Source organism: Panthera tigris, chromosome C2 (genome assembly GCF_018350195.1).
Source record: "Panthera tigris isolate Pti1 chromosome C2, P.tigris_Pti1_mat1.1, whole genome shotgun sequence".
NCBI classification, from domain to species: domain Eukaryota; kingdom Metazoa; phylum Chordata; class Mammalia; order Carnivora; family Felidae; genus Panthera; species Panthera tigris.
The window spans coordinates 26094667-26117471 of NC_056668.1; the positions used below are offsets into that span (position 1 = coordinate 26094667).

General features: G+C 38.1%; 1 long non-coding RNA gene across 2 annotated transcripts in view; it reads left to right on the forward strand.

Annotated features, from left to right (window-relative positions):
- The window catches only part of LOC122230592, a 127706-nt gene that overhangs the window by 98901 nt on the left and 6000 nt on the right, over positions 1-22805 (forward strand). For both annotated transcript variants that reach the window (XR_006207588.1, XR_006207587.1), the window contains exons 6-7: positions 3789-3904; positions 18355-18542. This is a non-coding gene — a long non-coding RNA (uncharacterized LOC122230592). The remainder of the gene's footprint in view (positions 1-3788; positions 3905-18354; positions 18543-22805) is intronic.

Genomic DNA, 22805 nt, shown 5'->3' on the forward strand with positions numbered 1-22805 from the left:
GTTCTTTACAATAGTAAAACTCTGGCTTCATTTCCTTTCCTGAACTTTTTAGAAATTTCTGATACTTAGTATTTGCTTTTGTTTTTTTCTTTGCTACGTTTGTACCCCCAGATGAGATGCACTGAGAAAAGCTCGCCATGATTTCCATGGTATTCCTGTCCAGGATACATAACCTGCATCTGGCCCTGAGATACACTGTGAGGGTCATCCAATAGAATGTGAAGCTTGTACTCTTTAAAACTGATAAAGATGTCAAAGACTGAGAAATACTGTTTTAGGTTGAAAGGATCTGAAGAGACATAAAAACCCAAAATAACACATATTCTTTGGCACAACCCTACATCAAAAAGGAAAAACCAAACAGTTTAGACAGTTGGCAAACTTGGGTAGAAAAATGTCCTTCTTTGGGGGAAATGTACATTAGAAGTTTAAGAGGTGATGGGACATCTAGCCCAAAGCTTTCTTTTAAAAGGTTCAGAATACAACTAATGATAATGAGCGCATTACCTCCTATACACATGCATGTGTACATACACAGACACACACATGGGGAAGGGGAGAGAAAGAGGAGGTTGGTGATCATATATATTCAGTAAAATGTTAATGTTTGGGAAAACTGAATAAAAAGGATACAGGAGATCTTTGTTCTGATCTGGACATTTTTATATAAGTTATTTCAAAATAAAAGAGTGGGGCACTAAAGTACTGATTGGAGGCTGTATGTTCACAGAAAGCTTATCAAGTGTCAGATTTCACTGTGGAGCAATCAGGAAGGAGCTGGCAGTCTTGCTGTAGGACTCCTGGTCACCCATATCTATAGGGCTAGACAGTTTTCCCAGAAGACTTTCTCTACTATCTCGCATGATGGAGTGTAATCCTGATGGTCAACTTTCTTAAGGCCCAGAGTAGAAGAGATGTCACTTCTGAGAGTAGACTCACTGAACATCTCACTTATCAGCAGGAATCTTCTAAGATACATAGAAGTCATGTGCCTGCATGGACTAAAGAACCTCCTAACTCCTTATTAAGACTTTTAACAGGGGCACCTGGGTAGCTCACTTGGTCTGACTGGCTCAGGCCATGCTGTCACAGTTCGTGAGTTTGAGCTCCGCATTGGGCTCCCTTCTGTCAGCACAGAGTCTGCTTCGGATCCTCTATTCCCCCCTCTTTGCCCCTTCCCTGCTTGCATGCTCTCACTCAAAAATAAATAAAACATTAAAAAAAAAAGACTTTTAACAAATTCTCCTATTTTCAGCCCTACTTGCAAACCTAGTGCCTCTATTGATGGTATGTTCTGAGTTTCTGTGGCATGACTCAACTTGCTTATAGTTGGGATTTTTCTTCTTCTGGTACTTAGCAGAGCAGAGAAAGCTGAAACATAAGCCATTTACAACTAGGTTATCAGCTTTCCATCTTCCTCTATTTTGTGGACTGTAATTCTCTACTATCATCACCTCTTCTTTCTTCTCTGCTTTTGTGGCATTATGCCCTCAAAAAAATTTTTTTTTTGTTATTTTAGTGAGGTTTCAGGAAAGAGCAAAGAGAAATGTGTTTTTTGTTTTTTGGGTTTTTTTTGTTGTTGTTGTTTGTTTCTCTATCTGCTGTAATTAACAGGAAGATCTTTCATTACCTGAGCTTTCTTTTTATTGAAGACTAACTTCCTGTGGGTGAGGAAATAGATGTTCTGTGTAAGCATTTGGCACAGACTCCAGGCCAATTCTAAAATACCATTATATTAGGAAAGGAGAATCTTTAAAAGGTGTTTTTTTGAGGCGGGGGTTAAGCATCCGACTTTGGCTCAGGTCATGATCTCATGGTTTGTGGGTTTGAGCCCCACGTCAGAGCCTGGAGCCTGCTTTGGATTTTGTGTCTCCCTCTCTCTCTCTGCCCCTTGCCCACTCATGCTCTCTCTCTGTCTCTCAAAAACAAATTAAGCCTAAAAAAAAAGTTTTTAAAAACCCTTAAAAAAGGTGTTTTTTTTTTTAATAAAAAGGAAGGAAATATTTCTTGGATACTGATTGTTTTTTAAACTGAACTCTTTTTATGTTGTGTTTTTCATTCTTGTACTGCTTTTTCTTCATATTCAGCTGAAGTTTGGCTAAAATGGGCAGAGGAAAAATATTCTGCTCTTGAATACTTTTACATTCCACACGCATTTATAACAAGATAAAACTTTCATTCTATTTCAATACTATGGATAGAAATAGCTTCCTCATTTTTCTTTTATAATTTGTTTGAAACACAAATACAGAAACTATTGACATGTTTAGAAGGGCTTTTTAAAATATACATTCAACCTTAATTTTCATCTCTGAGAAAAAGGTAATTAAGTCTATGGATCCCTAATTTGCACTGGGATAGTCCAGTGGGGGCTACAATGAACTCACAGGAGCTGTATGACATGTTTTAAAATTTCAAGGGAAACACAGCAACATCTGTTGGCCACCAAATGAACTACTAGCTTCAGGTAGCTTACAATTTCAACTGTGGATTGTGGTACATTGCTGTTATAACAGACATAACTTTGTGAAGCTGAGTGTTCTGAGGTCACTGTGATCACAAGCAGATGGCACATGGAAATCAATGTGGAACAGGAAACGAGGCTACAGTTTCTTTATTTTCTTTAATTTTTTAAAATGTTTATTTATTTTTGAGAGAGAGAGAGAGACCGAGCGTGAGTGGGGAGGGGCAGAGAGAGAGGGAGACACAGAATCTGAAGCAGGCTCCAGTCTCTGAGCTGTCAGCACAGAGCAGGATGTGGGGCTCGAACCCATAAACTGTGAGATGATGACCTGAGCCGAAGTTGGAAGCTTAACCAACTGAGCCACCCAGGTGCCCCACGAGGCTATGGTTTCTAATCTGATTCCAAAGTTTGAGTGTACAATGCCTATATTCGTCAGGGTTCTCCAGAGACACAGAGCCAGTAGGATGGATGGATAGATTGATACATACATACATACATACATACATACATACATACACACATATATAGAAAGAGACATAGTATGAGGGACTGGCTCATGTGATTTTGGAGGCTGAGAAGTCTCACGATCCGCCTGTCTGTAAGCTGGAAGCCCAGGAAAGCTGGTGGTAGAGGTTGAATCCAAACCTGAAGGCCTGAGAATGAGAGGAGCCAATGGTGTAAATCACACTGTGAATCTGAAGGCCCAAGAACCAGAAGTGCTGATGTCTGAAGGCAGGAGAAGATGGGTATCCCAGCTCAGGCAGAGAACAGAGAGCAAGTTTGCCCTTCCTCTGCCTTTTTGTTCTATTCAGGCCCTCATCAGATTAGGTGATGCCCACCTGAACTGGGAGGGCAATCTTTTTTACTCAGTCTACAGATTCAAATGCTAATCTCTCCCAGAAATACCATCAGAGACACACTCAGAAATAATGTTTCACTAGCTATTTGGACATTCCTTAGCCCTGTCAAGTTGACACAAATTAACCAATATAGTGCCCAAAGGTGCATGGACCTCACTGAGAAGTATAGTGATTATAAAATGTGTCCAAAATTATTTGATAAGTTTTCTTCTAAGAGATGGAGACTAATTTTTCTCACCTTGAGTATGGACTGAATTCAGTAACTTGCTTCTAAAAGATCAAATATGGCTGAAGTGATGGTGTGTGGTTTCCAAATCTGTGTCATAAAGGGCATTGCAAACACCTGCTTGCTTTCTCCCTTGGATCACTTGTTTTTGAGGAAGCCAGCAGCCACGTTGTAAAGACACTCCAGCAGCCCTATGGAGGTACCTGCGTGGCAAGGAACTGAACCTGTTTTCCAACAGCCAACAGGGAACTGAAGCTTTCTGTCAACAGTCATGTGAATGAGCTGTTTTGGAAGTCCAGCCCTACTTGACATCCTGACTGCAACCTCAGGAGAGATTCTGAGACAGCCGTCCAGGTAAGCCCCTCCCTAATTCCTGTCCCACAGAAATGATGAGATGATAAATAGAGTTGACTCTTGAACAACTCAGGTTTGAACTGTGTGAGTCTACTTGTACATGGCTTTTTTTCTGATACAGTACAGTACTGTAAATGTAGTTTCCCTTATGGCTTTCTTAATAATGTTTTCTTTTCTCTGGCTTACTTTATTGTAAGAATACGGTATAACATTCAAAATATGTGTTAATAAGCTATATAATCGGTAAGGCTTCTGGTCAGCAGTAGGCTATTACTAGTTAAGTTTTGGGAGAGTCAAAAGTTAATATGTGGATCTTTGATTATGAGAGGGGCTGGTATGCCTAGCCCCTGTGTTGTTCAAGGGTCAACTGTATTTGTTTTCTAAGCCACTAAATTTGGGGGGTAATTTGTTAAACAGCAACTGATAATTAATAAGTAAGTGTGGAATAATGAATGAAATATTTTTTTCTTTCTGTTATGTATATATTTTTTTACAAATAGCTATTAAGTTGTTAGAACCTAAATACTTCTTAAGTTGCTAAATCTAACTACTTAACGAATAGAACTTTGGCTATTTATTTTGGCCTGGAACATCATGGAAAACTTACTGAGACCCTAAGTGTGCTATTCACTGACAAAGTTAGAGAAATCATAATTAAATTAAAGATAGTTGCCAAATTATTTTCTCCCTCTAATTTTTTTAAGCATATACATAATTGGTACCTATTTTTGGAATGGAAAAATCTATGGCTTTTGATTATGAACACATTTTTTATCATGTCCATAGAGCCATGAAAACAGAAAAATTACATTCAGAGTTAAGGTCTCAAGAAAAGTGATCATTTGAGAGTAAATCGATGAATATTCAATAAACAGAAGTGAACTTATTGTTTTGAACATATCAAATATATCCATAGTTTGGTTAATATAAAATTGGGGGATAAATTAACCTGCACATCCAATGAAGAATGGAAATACTGGCTTATGGGTATAGCTGCATGTGCCTTCAGTGCAGCAGTCCATTTACTGTGAATAAGAAGAGATGAAGCACCCCCTAGTGGTAGTTGTTGATATAATTCATGGCAGAAAAAAACACACAAGTTCCTTCCTTTAGTTGGGTCAGTGTGTAAAGTACTTATCTGTTTTTTTTATCTCATTGATAGTATTAAACCCTTGGTTATTACTTTGAATTTGAAGGTTTTTGAAGCCAATCACAACACCTATAGTTTTTTGTTGGTTTTTTTTTTAGCCAAATTCAACAACATTGGGTAGCTTTATTTTATATGGGAAAAACGAAACCTTTTCGTGTTAATACATTTTTTTAATTTTAAAAATGTTTATTTATTCATTTTGAGGAGAGAGAGAGAGAGAAAGAAACTGAAAGCACGAGTGGGGTAGGGGCAGAGAGAGACAGACAGAGAATCCCAAGCAGGCTCTGCCCTGTCAGCACAGAGCCCAACGTGGGCCTCGATCCCACAAACTGTGAGATCATGATCTGAGCTGAAATCAAGAGTCCACGATCAACTGACTGAGCCACCCAGGTCCCCTTCATGTTAACAGAGAAAGAAAAGAAAAAAACCCGAGGCTATATGAATTTTTTCAAAGCAGATTACATCAGCATTACATAAGCATCTTACAAATGTAAGGTGCCCTTTATGTTTGGATTAAATTGGTTGTAAAGTAGCATCTGCCAACCTTCTCGTCCATGTAGTAAACAGATATTTAAAACACTAACTTTGTCCTAAATACTTAACTATGCAGAGGGTTGTAGGAAAAGGAAGTGAGACATTCAGAAAAGTGAACATGTGTGGTATAGTTCTGCGGACGCCAGGGGAGCCCATGCCAAGCACCTCACACGGGTGGGAGGGCACGGATAAGGCCTTCAGAGGAAGAGGCCTATAAAGGCTGTGAGCAAGAGCCGACCTGGGAAAGTCGTTTTGCTATTTGGATTTATTCTAGTTTTACAGAATGACAGTTTTGACAAACTGTGGCTTGAACTAAATACCAATTGCTCTAACAAAAGGATAACAACCATGTTTTGTGAATTTGCTGATTACTATTTGTACTTGTAATGGGAATATCTGTTCTATTTGTTTCAGAGAACTATGACATTACCACCTCTCAGAGCAATGATTCATTTTTTACTAGGAAGACTTCTCTGTGTTTACTTAACCTTGTCTTCAGAATTGCCACCCATCTATTCTCGAAGGGTGGTTAATAATTTATGCCATGTGAATAGAGGATGACTAACTTAGTCCATAGTGCAGTTAACAGCCTAATTTTAAAAATGCACAATGATCTAAACTTATTTTTAGCAAGAATTAATAACAAGTAGTTTACACTTTTATAGATAAGTGTGGTTTGTAGACATATATGAACTTGGTGTGATTTTAGACCCCAACAGCATATTATTTAGGATACCAGTTTAGCTCTACAAATGTCTGTTCCCCACAACAGACTGGAGCTATATTGTACCCCTTGTTCTGGTTCCAGAGGTATAGCTACCCATGGAGAAGTCAACAGGAAACACAGGAAGCTAGCACAGTAGAAATAAATTTTTTTAATGAATACCATATTTTTACTCAGTTGATCAAAGAGAAGCCTTAAAGTATTATATTAGCTTTACTTAGATAATGATTAATATAATAGAAAAATAAGTGGCTTTCTAACATGTAACAAGTAATTTAGCAATTACATATTTGTTCCTAGTTATTTCTTTTAATCATGAATCAGAATTCAAAATTCTTTAAGGTAGGTAGGTTGCAAATGTAGCAAATAAGGAACAGGATTTTGTTTAAGACATCTTGGGCAATGTCAGATTAGATCTAAAGAGTTTATACTCTAAGTATTCTTTTGGTTGCAAGCGAAGAAATCCAATTCAGCCTTATTTAAACAAAAAGTTGATTTATTGGCCTGTGTGCCTGGAGTGAGGAGGAACTGGCATCAGGTACAATGGACTGAAGAAACAAAATGGTCCTTCCTTCTTCTCTTTTGAGCTCTGCTCAGCCATCCCTAGGCTTTCTGTGTGTTGACTGGCCTGGTTTGGTTAGAGTGCAGAACCCTAGACCCTGGGGGAGACATCTAGGTCCTTGCTACTCCTGGTGTTGTGCACAGAACAGCAGCAGAGGCTTCATCTGTGAGCTTCTTAGAAATGCAGACTCTCTGAGTTAGAATCTGCCTATTAAAAGATCCCTAGTTGGTTGGTGTGTATATTAAAGCTTGACAGTGTCCCTATCAGACCACTGTGGCTGGGAAAAAGGGTTTTTAAACTTGGCTGGGCCCGGGTCTCATTGGCATTAACAGAAATATAGGGGTATGGGAGGGCAGCTCAGCTCTACCAGAATCACATGATTGGGCTGAGAGAATGTAAGCCAGAAGTGTCGGATTACGTACATACGTACATACAATGCATTCTCACTGCAATGGAAAAATGATGATTTTGTCAGACGAAGGGAATGGTTTAAGATCAATCTTAATTTGAAAAAATGTTGGGGGACGTCTAAGATGGTTTCTGAGGGAAAGAAGCTGGAAAGAAGAGAGAGGCTGTGGATGTATTTTCTATGTTGTACAAACATGTTATTATCGGGGTCTTCTTCACAAGATAAACTTCTGAGTTTCAGAGTGAAATGAATAAGTAGACCAAACTTCATAACTTTGATTACCTGCCTGAGAAAAATATTTTATTTCTATAATGGACTTTTGTTATCTTTATTAGCTACCTGGCACATGATCGATCCCTCCTTATATTTTGAGAATTCCCTATTTTATGTGACCTTCTGGGAGGCATAGGCTACCTTCTGCTCTACGAGGAAAATACCAGCACAGCCACCCGGGCAGTTCTGAACTTAGAACTGCCCCTGCCCTTTTGGCTTACTGTTCAGTTGTCACTGTTTTGAAATTCCCAATAAAATTTTAACAAAGAGGGGCGCCTGGGTGGCTCAGTCTGTTGAGCTCAGGTCAGGATCTCACCGTTTGTGAGTTTGAGCCCTGCTTCGGGCCCTGTGCTGACAGGTCAGACCCTGGAGCCTGCTTCAGATTCTGTGCCTCCCTCTCTTCTGGCTTTCCCCTGCTCATTCTGTTGTCTCTCTCTCTTTCTCTCTTTCTCAAAAACAACTAAACATTAAAAAAAAATTACAAAACAATTAACAAAGAGACCTGCATTTTCATTTTGTAATGAGCCTCACAAATTATGTGACTGGTTGTGCTTGTACCTAATAATGCTGACTGATCATGCTTCTTTTTTCCTATAATACAAGTTAGATCAGATGCCTAAACTTTGTTCCTAATATGCCAGTTTAGGCATCTTGATCCGACTAACTTGTGTTTTAGAAAATGAAATATTATCAGTCAACATTATTCCCATATGCTACTTTTTGGGCATTTATAATCTTCCCATGTGCTGTAATTATTTGTGCATCCATATTATGTCTTATATTATGTTGGGAATTTCGTGTTCCCACAGCATGATATGCCTCTCTTATTATCTATTTATGTATGTTTGTATCTATCGATCGATCATCTATCCATGTATCTACCTACATATTTATAGTTGAGCAGCATGTTTTTAATAATATAGTCTCATTCAATCCTCATCTAAGCCCTGTAAGTGTTGCTGTTGTTGTTGTTGTTGTTGTTATATAATGATTATTGTTAAAGGACTGTGGTTCAGAGCATATGTCCAAGCCTTTCAATGTCATGACGTTAGGGTTAAAAGACAGGGTGATGTGAATCGCTCCTCTCTATATGCATTACATTTTCCAAGGTGCTTCTAGAATCATTTCAGGATTGAAAACTTCCATTACACAGATGAAAAAAACAGAGAGATTTTGACAGACTGTTCAAAGAACAGACATAATAATTAGCCAGTTCAAAGTTTGATGTGAACCTGACTCCATGAAATTTTCTATAGTGGTAGTAAAAAGAAAAAAAAAATGAGGTACATATGCAACCAAATGGTTGTAGTTTACAGATTTTCAAAAATGGCATATTTATATTAACAAATGTTCTTAAGACAGGAGGGAGGACTAGAAGATACTACCTGCTTTGTTTTATCTCTACAATTTTATTTATTTTGAAAATGTTTCTTCATGTGCCTTTTGGCTGCCACAAAATCTCTGCAAGCATAGTTAAAATAGTTTCAGCTAATCTGATAATATAAATATTTTTAAAAACATAACCACCAGGAATGCTCAGTATCTTTGAGAGTTCATGGCAACAAAAATAACTATAAGAGTTATATACACAAGCCAGGTTGTTCAAGTATTTAAACAAATATCTGATTATCTCATTAGCTCTAAAGCAAATATTTCCAGCTAATAATTGAAAAAAAATTCTATTTAGAAAAACATTATTGTTATTATTATTTATTTATTTATTTATTTATTTTGGTAAGAAAGTGACATTTATGTTGGAAGGAAACACCCTCATAAAATGTCAATTTTCTGAAATTAAATATAATTTGAAACCTGCTATGTAATGTTTATAGAATATGACTTGTAACTCATTTAACAAGTTATAGGCAATTGAATAGTCTCTAAGTTCCTCCACAGAAACACCTTTTGTTTTTTTCCTGTAACCCTGCGAGGATATTCTCTAGTCTCTTACAATAAAATGATTTTGTATTATTAGAAGATGTGATCCCTGTTTTAAGAAATATAGTCACTTTTTTTTGTTTATTTATTTTGAGAAAGAGAGAAGGGAAGAGAGAGAGAATGGGGGAGTGGCAGAGAGAGAGAGAGAGAGAGAGGTAGAGAGAGAAAGAATCCCAAGCAGGCTCCGTGCTGCCAGCACAGAGCCCAACTCGGGCTCAATCTCACAACAGTGAGATCGTGACCTGAGCTGAAATCAAGAGTCAGAAGTTTCACCAACTGAGCCACCAGGCGCCCTGAAATATAGACACTTTTTAAGGTAATAATTTATGTTTTTACTATGGAGCGGAAGACTTAGGGATGATAAGCAAGACTTGCTCACAAATAAAAATCAACACCCTCTATTACAGAAAAAGAGTCATGGTTTCACTCAGCTACAAAATCAGGAGGTAGAAAACTGCCTGGCGGGGTGGGGGGTTGAGGGGGCAGGATTTACTCACCACCTGATTCTCTTCTTCCTTATGGAGAGAGATTTTGGTTAGAAGAAGTGAAGTGACTCAGAAATCTGATTTAGCGTAGAGTCAGGCTGATGCCAGCCCAGATTTACAGAATCATTTCTCCCTCAGCCTTTGAGCGGCATGTGACCTCAGAGTCTCGTAAGGCCCCACACTCAGAAAGACCTTGTGCATGTGCCTGTTTCAGCACTGCACTACTGTTATCTTGAAATTCTTGACAGTTTTTTTGTCTAGGAGTCTTGATTTTCGTTTTGCACTGGGCCCTAACCCCTGTAGCCACAAGCCATGAGGCCAGTCCTGCCTCTGATGCTGCCAAACCTGTCTAGCCACCTCTACGTGAAAACTCCAAACCATCCACTCCCCAAACACTCTGACTTTTCACACTCTGCACCGGGTTTTCTTCTTGCCTCATCTGGTGTGACTCACCTCAGTTTTCAATGTGTGTTTAAAAAGTCACCTATAGCCTCACTTGTCCTTTCTCCTGGTGAAAGGTAGTCCTTCGTCTGTGGAAGTCTTCTTCTTCTTCTTCTTCTTCTTCTTCTTCTTCTTCTTCTTCTGCTTATTTATTTATCTTGAGAGGTGGGGGTGGGTCAAGAGGGGCAGAGAGGGAGAGAGAGAATCCCAAGCAGGCCCTGTGCTGACAGTGAGATGCCCCTATGGAAGTCTCATCTTGTCTCACCTTCTCCAGAACCTGTTCCAGTAATTATTATACTCTCCTAGGTCTTCAACCTTTCTCTCTTCATTGGTTCCTTCTCTGAAACCTATGGATATATGTTACATGAGCACCCTCTTCCAAGGCCCTGGTAAACTGGTTTAACTCCCAGACAACTTGCAGAGTATACATCTGTCCAATGGAAACAAATTCTTACCAGGCCCAGAGGTGTGGATGTAGCTACTCCTCAGCTCTGGTCCATAGTGTCAACGCTGGAAGCTGGATGTGGTTCCCTACTCCAGCTCTGCTATTTACTAGCTGTGTAGCCTGGAGCAAGTTACTTAACTTCTCTATGCCACCGTTTTCTTATGAAAAATGAAGATAATAATAGTACCTACTTCAAAGGGCTGTTAGGAGAGCAAAATTAAATGTGTTTAGAACCATTTCTGGCAGGGGCGCCTGGGTGGCTCAGTTGGTTAAGCATCTGATCTTGGTTTCAGCTCAGGTCATGATTTTGAGGTTCCTGAGTTCAAGCCCTGCCTTGGCCTCTGAGCTGACAGCACAGAACTTGCTTGGGATTCTCTCTCTCTCTCTCTCTCTGCCCCTCCCCAGCTCATGCTCACTTTCTCTCTCTCTCAAAATAAATAAATAAACTTAAAAAAGAAAGAGCCATTTGTGACATACAGTAAGCATTATCTAAATATTTCTAATTATTACCCTGTCTTTCTTCAGCTCTGCTCTCTCTCCTGCCTCTTCCTTCACATTACTGAGGTGTAATGATGGTTAGGGGTAAACAGAATACTGTTCTGCTTGTCAAAGAAATTATGAGACATTTGGAAATAAGTGGAAAAGAAAGGCACATGTCCTTTCAGTATTGGACCTGTTGTGTTCAGCCATGGTCTTTAATTGTCAAATCTGGAAAACAGGAAAGATAGCATTCAGCACCCTGCATCCTCCTTTTACAACTGATAACCAGATGAAAACAAAAACATTCTGTTAAAAGCACTGCCATATAAAGGCTCAGCAGAGCTGTCTGTAGCATCTTCTTCAGAGGGGTGTGTGGGAATTGCTTTGTCTGCATATCACCAAAGGGATAGCTCTTTCCTCTAGCCTGCCTAATAAAAGACTATGAAGGTAATGAATTATTAGCCTCAACACTTAAAAATGTCAGCATCTTCCAAATTCCTGTTCCACCACAAAATAAAGTTCAGATGCATTGAATATGCTGTTAAAGTAGTACCTATCTAACTTTTTTTTTTTTTTTTTTTGAGAAAACATCATGTTCCTTGGGTGAAATCTTCTGGAACATTGTCTGGTTACAGTTTAATGTGATTAAAATCAATCCAGTAGCCCAAGCCAGAAAGCTAGGATGTAACTAAATTCTATATGCATCCCTGTACATCACCTCTTTACCAGCCATTCTATCACCACATGGTTTTTACCTCTAAGCTGTAACCCCTACCCCCTTCTAATTCCAGTTTAAAAACTTTCCTATCTCAGGGGCTCTCAATGTTAGAAGTACATTTGAATCTTCCTGAGCCTAAAATATATGTATATAAAGATTTTCAGACCCACACCAATGTATATATTTTTATAAGGGTTTTCAGGAAGAGTTAAACTCTGAACTCCTTAGGTTGGCAAACAAAATCCTTCATGATACTCTCAAAGCCTTCCTGTTCATTTTCACTCTCAATATCCCATCAGTAGCCCGGTATACGCTTACATGAAAATGTTCTAGTTTCTTTCTGCACCAAAGTTTCAAGTTTCTGGTCCTTTTAATTTTGTTTCCCCTGCCTGGAATTCCCACAGGGTTTGTTCTTATTTTAGGGGTTACACCTTCTATAAATGCATCCCTTATTTCATCAGATTTTCTTAGGCACCCCTCCCCACATGCTATCACTAGCTTGTATGTACATTTCCAAACCTCTGCTTACATTACATAGTAAGGCCAATGTTGATGGCACTGATGAATGCTCGTGTTCTGATCTTTCTATATGATTTGCTGCTCCTTAAGAATTCTTATTCATCTCTGAACGTACCTAGCACACAAGGATACTAAAGTTTTTTGAATAATAAACGTGCATGAAATTACATCAGAAATAGATCACGAAAGAAGATAATCATGGGAATGGGAAGAACGACAGTGAGTATCTAGAGCTTCTAATTCCCTTCTTTGGATCACTGTTCTAGGTTAGCCTGAAACCCAGAGTGTCAAGCAGCCTGGTAAATGTGCACTACAGCTGCCCTATGCGACCAATGTAAGCCTTCTGTGACTGTCTCAACTGACATCAAGGAGGAATCAAAAACAAGAACTGGAGGGGTGACTGGTGGCTCAGGAGGCTAAGCCTCTGACTCTTGTTTTTAGTTCAGGTCATGATCTCATGGTTTGTAAGTTTAAGCCCCACATTTTGCCCAGCATTGGGCTCCATGCTGACGGGGCATGGGGCATGCCTGGGATTCTTTCTGTCTCCCTCCCTCTCTGCCCCTCCCCCACTTTCCCTCAAAGTAAATAAATAAAACTTTCAAAAAAACCAAAAAACAAAAAGTAAGAACTGGAAAACCAGATAGGCAGAGGCATGCAAGTAATATTTTTAAACAATCAGATATGACAGAAGCATAATATATTAAGATGACCTAAGGATCTTTCTCGTGTCTATGTGGAAATCAATAACCCTTAATTTTTACAATTGTAACAAATTATATTTTGTGATGTGAAAAAATTTGGAGAACTGCTTGGAATCACTTATACTTCTCCCCCTTTTTGTATTTACAATCTCCTGTAGCTAACAAGCTTTGGCGTTCTTCAGACCAATCTGAGATACTGTTTCCTGGGCTATAGTTCTCAGCGAGGCAATGAATAAAGTGTTTACCAACCTATTTTGAGGTTGGTTTTCTTTCAGTTGACATCAAGGATACTTTGCCACCAACTAAGGGGAATGGTAAATATTCAGGTGGAGTCAGCTTTAAACTGGTGTAGTGGTTGTACCTTCTTCCCTTCCCTCCAGATGCTTCCATCCAGGGTGATGTCACATCTCCTCAAACAATGAGGACCACATTGACAACATGCCCAGATTTTCTGGTCAGTCCCAGTTTACATCTATTTTCTGACATAATTATTAACAGTATGCTCCCTTTTACTCTCAAAAGTGTTTTTATTTTAAGTTTATTTATTTATTTTGAGAGAGAGAGAAAGTAAAAGTGGGGGAGGGGCAGAGAGAGAGAGGGAGAGAGAGAATCCCAAGCAGGCTCTGCACTGCCAGCATGGATCCCAACGCAGGGCTATATCTCATGAACCGAGATCATAACCTGAGCCAGAATCAAGAGTCTGAGGCTTAACCAACTGAGCCACCCAGGTGCCTTCAAAAGTATTTTAGTTTTGGGGCGCCTGGGTGGCTCAGTCGATTGAGCGTCAGACTTCGGCTCAGGTCATGATCTCGTGGTCTGTGGGTTCGAGCCCCACGTCGGGCTCTGTGCTGACAGCTCAGAGCCTGGAGCCTGCTTCAGATTCTGCATCTCCCTCTCTCTCTGCCCCTCCCCTGCTCATGCTCTGTCTTTCTCTCTGTCAAAAATAAATAAAACATTAAAAAAAAAATGAAAAATAAAATATATATAAAAAAGTATTTTAGTTTTATTGACAAATTATACATGCACTCTAATTCAAATTTTGTCTGTTGACAAGAAAGTTCTTACGTCAACTAACTCATTTGATGTGAATGAGCACAAATGTGAGTATTGTGAATATACACACATTAGCCTTCCAGCTAAAATAGAAAGCTAATTGTTCCCATGTAAGCTGAATGTTTTTTCTCTTTCTGGTTTTTCATGGTGACAATGATGGTGATGTTCATGAGTATACTATCAGAAGAAAATCTCATGAAAATCAGAAATTAATTCCTTCTATTTTTTCAGCTTTTCACTTTCTAAGTGCCTCTTTCTTTCTTTCTCTTTCTTTCTTTCTTTCAAGTAGGCTCCATGACCAACGTGGGGCTTGAATTCACGACCCTGAGATTGAGAGACACATGCTCTACTGAATGAGCCAGCCAGGCGCCCATTCTAAGTGCTTTAAGATGTAATAAATCATGTCTAAGCATGTTCAACATTTTGATTTATATTTCCTATTATATTTTATCTCTAATTTATAACAAAATTTTGTAAGTGTAAGAAAGGTACTGAAACAGGGGCTGTTTAAAACACCCTTCATGATTTGTGAAAATGTGAGCACTAGGATATATATTTTAAATTATGTAGTGGTCAGGAAGAGATGCTGGTGTATAAAAAACAGTTGAGAATAAACTGGTAAAGACATGCTTAGGACAAGAAAGAAGAAATGTAATTGTACCGTAGGATGTGATTTACTAAAGCAAAAACATTATTGGTTTTAGTAGTTATTAATGTTTACTGAAGCCTAGTTTAGTTATTTTAATAAAGAGATTTTTTTTTCTTCTTTTTGGAACGGAATTGGGGGGAATTAAAGTTAGGGTTAAATCTGGGTGAGCCCAGGATAGAGCTACCATTTTAAGCCCCAGGCCAACTTCATTCTTTGAAGTTCAGAATGAGTGGCCATGGCAAGATGTAGTCATCTGGTGGCAGGAAATTACAGGGACGTCTTTTTAAATTACAGAGATAGTTTTTGAATGCTTCAGTGGTGAAACTGCAAAAACAAACAGCAGTAGTTGGAATAGCAGTAGTAGTTGGAGCCAATATTTATTATGTGCTAACCTTGGGTCAGATGTGGGGCTCAGTATTTTATATCAAATTTTTCAATTAATCCTCACAACAGTCTTATGAGCTGAGCCTATCCTTAACTTCATTTTACAGATGAACCTAGACTTGGCCAATGGTAGAGCCTGGAAAGAAATACCCTTTAGTATGATTCTAGCGTGTAAGCTTTTAATTAATATGCTAAGCTTCACCTCTAACAATACAGCACGTGTCATAACAGCTGCCACTCATTGAGTACTTACTATGTGCTGAGTGCTTTAAAATTATTTTTAATCATCAAAGTGTAAATATATTAGTTCTATTTTCCCACAAGGAAACTAAGGCTCAGAGAGTCTGGATTAGTTTTCCATTGTACAAATTAGTACAATTTTAGTCATCCAAAACAACATAAATGTATTCTGTTACAGTTTGGGAGGTTAGAAGTTCTAAAATCAAGGTTTCAGCAGGGCTGTGTTCCTCCAGTCTCTGCTTCCATCATCAAAGCTCTGACCCTGACCTTCCTACCTTCCTTACATCGGGCCCACCTGGATAATCCAAAATAATCCCTCCATCTCCAGATCCTTAATTTAATCACATCTGTGAAGTCCCTTTTGCTGTGTAAGGTGACATATTCTCAGGTTCCAATGACTAGCAAGTTGATATCTTTGGAGGGACCATTATTCAGTCTAACTAATTTGCCCCCAAGTCACAGAGTTGATAAGTATTAGACATGAGATTTGAATCTAGATGTTTTTAGGCTCCAAAGTTCATGCTATTTCTGTTCTACCACATTAATGATGATCCCATCAGTTATTCAAAGAAACATTTATTGAGATTACAAAAAGAGCCATACAGTGCCTGTGGTAGGTACCGGAAAATATGAAATGCTTTATGAGTTGGAGTCATCTTTGTGCACGTGCCTTATTAATTTCTGTAACTTCCAAACGTGCCAGAGATTAAAGATTTAATAAGCCTAAATAATTAATAAGTAAGATAAAATACCTTCTAGAGTAAGTATTTGTTAGGCCCCACTCTTTTTACATTAAGACATTATTTATTTCTCTCTTCCAGAGATTAACACTAAGTAAAAGTTTCAGGTAGGATACTTTTTAATATTTGATTTTTTTCCTTCAGATCTGTGAAGTGGAAACCTTTCCTGGATAGAGTATAGATATGAGCAAAACATCTGATTCTGTTTTTCAGTATTTGTGAGATTTGTTTCCTTTACTACTAAAAAAGCAGCACAATGCTTGGTGGTCTTTTTTGTATTTTGGAAGGGGCATATACATTTACTCCAAATCTTTAACCAAGGAGCCCAAAGGCCTACCTTCCAGGTTGGTAGTTTCCAGAGCAAGAGAAGGCTTTTTAGCTGGACCAGTAGATCTGCTGTGTATCTTTTAAGACCTATGGGATCCAAATATCTATGGCAGATCTGGATGAATGAAGTCTATGGCAGGGAAATTACAATGCTGTCTCTGGCAGATAACTATTCCTCTTGAGAATCAGCTTTTGGTTTTCTCCTTGTTCCTAACAGAGATTAAATTTTTGGTCATGGCACCCTGAGTGTTCCTAGGACCTGCACTGTACATTAAGGACTGGGTGATATCTGAACCTAAGTCATACACTTAGATGGTGTAGCAGCCCTTTAACATTAAGTTGAAATGCCAGATTTCAGTTCCAAAAGACCAAATTAAATTGAATAAACAAGCGATTCATATTCCCAATAAGCTTACCCTTGCTGTATGACCACATCTCCCCTCAACTCTTGCATCTGATTGCAGAGGGAATCTCCCTTAGATGAGTTGATTGGGGGAAAATGAATGAGTTTGTTTACTGATGGCTATGCACCAGCCAGAACTGGATTCTGGTCCTATTATAGACTTAGAAGTGGTCTTGAAGGAAAACAGGGAAGAGATATCCTCTCTGTTGGCAAAGCTTGTGCCAGAACATTTCACTATCTAATTTGTCTGGAAAGACAGATGGCCTGCGGAAATGGATCTATATGCAGAATATTTTCAGAGAATTGTATGGAATAATACTGGAGGATTGGTAATAAGGAGTAGGTAGATGAATCTGTTTTTTTTTTTTTTTAAGAACAAAGGGACATGGAAGTTGTGGTAGAGGAAGTAAGTCATGTCAACTATAGCTTTATGACTACTTGCAGAACTGTATTATCTACTTCTGTGTTCACCCTTGATCTCTCAATTATTTATTTTAACAAATATTCTACTATTATATATAGGGTGTGCTGGTAGTGTTTAACTTTACAACTTAATCCACAGATTATAAAATGTCACGATGGAGACATTTTCATGATATAGATCTAAGGGTCATATCCATAGGTCATGGATGTTATAAATAGGTCATGGTTTATATTATTATAAAATATTATAATACATTATAATATAAATTATAAGTTAGATTATATTATAGATCATGGTTTGCTACTGCTGTTTGCAAATTTAAATATAGAAGTGGGTGTTTGTTGATTTTGTGAAGCTAAGTAGAGAAGTGGACTGGACACTTTTAGTCTTTGTTATTGTCCAGCATCTTTGGAATACCATAATGGAAAATTTTCTGTATTATAGTGGGAGGTTATCTTCTCCAAGATAGAAACCAGAAATTACTTTTGTCAGTCTCCTTTCGTACTTAGGGCATAGACACTGATTCTACCAGTGAAGTGCTTAAGATTTTGATATGGAAGAGCGGAACTTGAGGACCATGTGCCATACAGAATCCATTCTTTTCTGTCAAGGGAAACTGGCTTTTAGGGAAATCAGTGGTTCAGATTCTGCTTTTTGGTGTTAGTATCAGTGGTTTGAACTACATTGTGTGTTCCCAATGGTGTCATCTGAAATATCTCCAGTGGAGACAGTCCCACTAGTTTGGGTGTTGTTTTTGTTGGCAGAAGCCTCAAGACCGACTATCTGGTCCTCCTAGAGAGTATAGGAGTCACATCTGTATTTTTACACTTTTTTTTTTTTTTTCTTGGTAGCTGTTCTTTCTCAGATCTTACACTGGGCCAGCTGCCATGCTATTCTATGGGAAGGATCACGTGAAAAAGAAGTGAGGCTTCTGGCTAACAGATAAATGAGTGATAAATGAGCTTGGAAGTGAATCCACCAGCCCCAGTCAAACCTTCAAATGACCGCAGGTCTGGCCAACATCTTGATTATAAACCACGTAAGTGTCCCTGTACCAGAATCATTTCATTAAGCTGCTGCCAAATTCTTGACCCACAGACACTGAGATAATAAATGCTTGTTGTTTTAAGACATTAAATTTTCAGGTAATTTGTTACGCAACAATCGATAACAAATGCAAGCAGATATAATGAAATGAGAAATTCCAGGATAATTAAGGAGGCATTGTTCAAAAGATAGCTAGAATAGCTGAATTCCCAGGTTCACATGGTATCTAATTTACTACTAATGTCTATCTCCTTTCTGCTGGCTGGATTCAATGCCAGCACCAGGGAAGCAGTTGGTTGCTTCCCTAGGGAACTCACAGGCAGAGCAGCTGTTCATGCTGCACTCTACTAAAGCAGTCTACCCTGACATTGGATATGCTGGACCCTCAGGCACTACTACATGCCTGGAGGCCTATAGAGCTTGTGGCATACAAGGAACTCATCAAGCATTATGATGAACAAAGATGTTATTCCATGTTTTTGCAAGACTAAGGGTATTGAGATTTGCCCAGGATATGGGAGACTCAATGGCAGTAGACTGCCTTGTGAACTGAGGCCTGTCTCAGAAGATAGAGTGGAGGTATGATCATATTTATGCCTTGAAGATATCGATTGATCACACTGGCTGCATTCTCTATCCCCTACACACCATTTCTTTCCATCTTTCACCAAATAGTCCAGAAAACAGACTCCCTCAAATATTGTTTTTGCAGATTAAATTGTCATTACCTTTAGATGAGCCATTACTCAATTTGCCAATGACTTTGTCTCAGTTCTCTTTCACCTTGAGTTGTGTGCAGAATTAAGCCCTGGTGAATGAACTGGTTCACTTTCCTATACCACATGATCAAATTCCTCATCTTTGTTGATTTCTGATGCATTCTCCCAGCAAGTTCTTGTCTTGTTTTCTTTGTATTCTCCATCTTCAACTCTTTAAGTACAATAATTATAATGACAGTAAAATTTATGACTAATGTTTTTGATATTTTGAATTAATAACAGTGTTCAAATACAGCTTTATTAAGAATGGGAAAATAGACTATTGGACAGTCTGGCAATACAGACTTGAGACTCACCTTCATAGACATGATATTTGAAGATGGTTGCATATAAGATCATGGGGAACAAGGACAGAAAGAAAAAGAGGCACAGAGAATTAGACTTAGTACACCTTTTCAGGGAGTTGAAGAAAAAGTTAGAAAAAAAATAAGATTCATTTAAGCCACATATTATTACTTAATATCGGTCCTTTACCAGGGCAACTAAAAAGGAATTATAATAATTGAAACTGATTTTCAGTTGTACTTATTTCTTTTTACCTTTCTAATAAGCAAACTAAGTTGCTAAGTATTGACAGAGAAAAGATCATTAGAGATCTGTGTAACATATTTGCTGGGCAATTGGTCATTGGAAAAAAGTCAGTTTATTGTTTTTGTTTATTTTATTTAAATCCAAGTTACTTAACATATAGTGTGATAATGGTTTCAGGAGCAGAATTTAGTAACTCTTCACTTAGATATAATACCCAGTGCCAGTTTATTGTTAATCAAGCAGTAATTTGAATGTTTTATTAGGTGAGTAGGAGTTCGATATCACTGTTAAAAGTTAACTGCTATTGTTCAAAGATGGAATAATCTCTCATAAAATTAAAAATTTAGGTTTCCTTATATAGAGAAAAACACAAGTGATTCCTATTCCTCAGGAAATCTATCTGCTGTGAAAGCATAATTTCAACATTCAAGAAGAGAAAAGCTAGTCTTAAATTCCTTTCAGATCAAATTAAATCAGCAGATGGGTTGTATTATGAAATGAAAAGAAGGCAAAAAGAACTTGTCAAATGTGTTGTTCATGAAAATGGTTTAGAAAAATTAATATAAATGAAATTTTTACATAAATTCATTTCATAAGTTTTATGGGCAGAGGACAAGGTTTTTGGTGGAAGAAATATTAAGAAAAATTCAAAATGAAGAAAAATATTTAAAATATTTTTGTTTATTCTAATGAAGCAAATGAATGTGAGGAGTTTAAATTACTGTAAAAGTCTATGAAGTTAACAGTGATTTGGAAGCCGTGATAGGTAGAATAATAGCTTCCCCCACAAATATTCCCAATGCCTTAGTTCTTGGAACCTGTGAATATGTTACCTTACATGGCAAAAGAGACCTTGTAGATGTGGTTAAAGAAACAGACCTTCGAATGGGGTGATTATCCTAGATCACTTGTGTGTACTCAGTCTAAAGAGATGAGTCCATAAAAGTAGAGGGACTTTCCTGGCTGGGTCAAAGAGAAAAGAAAGATAAAGAAGAGATATTTGAAGCTAGGGAAGGACCTGACCCCCCCATTGCCAGTTTTGAAGAGCCAAGAAATGCAATAGCCTTGAGAAGCTAGAGACAGTCCTCAGCTGACAGCCAGTCAACATTGGCCCTACAACTATAAGGAACTGAATTCTGCTAACAACCTGAATGAACAAGGACATGGATCCTGCCCTCAAGACTCCAGAAAGGAACATAGCTTTGACTTTAGGCTGGTGAGACCCATGTTAGACTTCTGACTTATAGAGCTGTAAGATAGTACATTTGTGTTGTGTTAAGCCACTAAATGTGTAGCAATTTGTTAGAGAAGCAATGGAAGAGTAACACAACAATTTTATTGAAAATATAAATAACTATTAAATAAATGGCCTTCAGTAAATATCCCAGTCTAGACAAGTATGTACTAAAGCCCTCTATATACCTTTTAGTGGAGCTGACTTTTAGCTTCCAATTAAAAACAAAATCTAATCCAATTCCTAAAGTGCCTATCATTGTTTTGAATTATAGTTTAACTAAAGAAGATAACACTGAAATCATGTTTTCAGTTGTTATTACAAATCATTAACAATAATGAATCAGGTTTATTCTCTAGCTTTCTCATACCTACCAAAATTTATTTGTGAAAGGAAAAATTCACCCCGTAAGAATTTCTGTAAAATGATGACATAGATGGACACTGTGTTATAGATGGACAACCAACTAAGTTGGTTATATATGCATATCTAATGGTTTTCTTGGCTATGCTAAGAAGGCTGACACATAAGGTCACTATATATTCCCTTCCACTAGAGAATAGAAATTCAGCTTAACTCAATAATTTGTTAATGCCTGCAGTATGGCATTGCAGAATGAGCATGGTTCTGGGAATCAGAAATCACTGGTTGAATCCCATATTCACCAGATATTGTGTCAGACAAGTCAGCGAATCTCTCTGAATGACAGTTTCCTAATTTATGATATGGGAATAACATCTACCTTACAAGTTTATTCTTGAAATAGAATGAAATTTCTCTTTAAATAATATACTGTCATCATAATGTATAGTATTATATACAAACACTGAGTGCCAATGTGTTATTTTGGGACTTACCACCAGGCACTAGAGAAAATGGTACCAAAAATATAGAAAGTAAAACTTGAGTGGAGTCAGGGAGGGAAGCAAGGTGGAGGTGGTAGGAATGTTTCCCATCAAACTGGAAAACTGACCAGAGCAGCAGAAGGGATGCTGGCAGCCCAGGAGATTGAGATCAAAATAAAGAAGGAATCTCAAATTCTACCCAACTGGCACCAAATTTCCTGAGATATCTAGAGGAGAGGGACTCCTGATTTGAGTCCTTTGGGCAGTGCTGGTTTTTAGGGTCAGCTTGGGAAGCTTCTGCCAAGGGCTTACTCAGACTCCAACGTGTCTAAATTCAACTTAGAGGACAAGGACTCCTGATGTACCACCTGGTCTGGATCTTATTGATTCCAGGGATGGGTAGAGCTGAGCATCTTGGGAGCAGTCATCATCAGAGCCTCTGAGGCAGGACTGAGGGGATAGATGGGATATGAACTGAGGGAAACACAACTGAAGCCTGGACCTCTGTGTATCAATTGGATCATATTAATAACCATTACTTGATATTTCTTTACCTGTGACCTCACCCAAATAATGCAGTTATCTTTCTGCAGCTTTAACTCTTTAGGTTAGTTTTACCTTTAAAGTTGAATAAATAGATCTAATTTTTTTTTTTTTTTTAAGAAATAGATCTAATTTAAGCAAAAAGAGGGATTTTGTTTGCAGAAACTGAAATGGTACACAAAACCTCAGGATGAGATAACAGGGACTCAGAATATATGTCTAACAAAAGAAGTGAGGGGATAAAGGTATCTGCTTTAGACTTTTGGGTGGTTTTTTATTTCTGTTTTCTCTGCACACCTAATTCCATCACTTCTCTATTCTGG